Genomic DNA, 322 nt, shown 5'->3' on the forward strand with positions numbered 1-322 from the left:
CAGTGTAATTTATGACAAAACTATAATAATTTATGAATTATGAAGGGTTCAGGAGGGAGGGGAGAAGAGGGAGGGAGGGGGAAAAAGCAAATTATATTGAGGGCTAAAGTAAAGGGCAAATGTTTTGAGATTGATGAGGGCAACAGGTGTACATATGTGCTTGACTCAATGGATGTATATATGGACTGTGATAAGAATTGTACGAGCCCTCAATAAAATAATTAAAATATATATATATATTATAATTATTAAAAAAAGAATCACACACCCTTTAAAAAACATTTTATTGGCAGTTCATCCACATGTCATACAATTCAATAAT

Source organism: Echinops telfairi, unplaced genomic scaffold (genome assembly GCF_000313985.2).
Source record: "Echinops telfairi isolate 266 unplaced genomic scaffold, ASM31398v2 ScPeMD7_11;HRSCAF=52, whole genome shotgun sequence".
Taxonomy (NCBI): domain Eukaryota; kingdom Metazoa; phylum Chordata; class Mammalia; order Afrosoricida; family Tenrecidae; genus Echinops; species Echinops telfairi.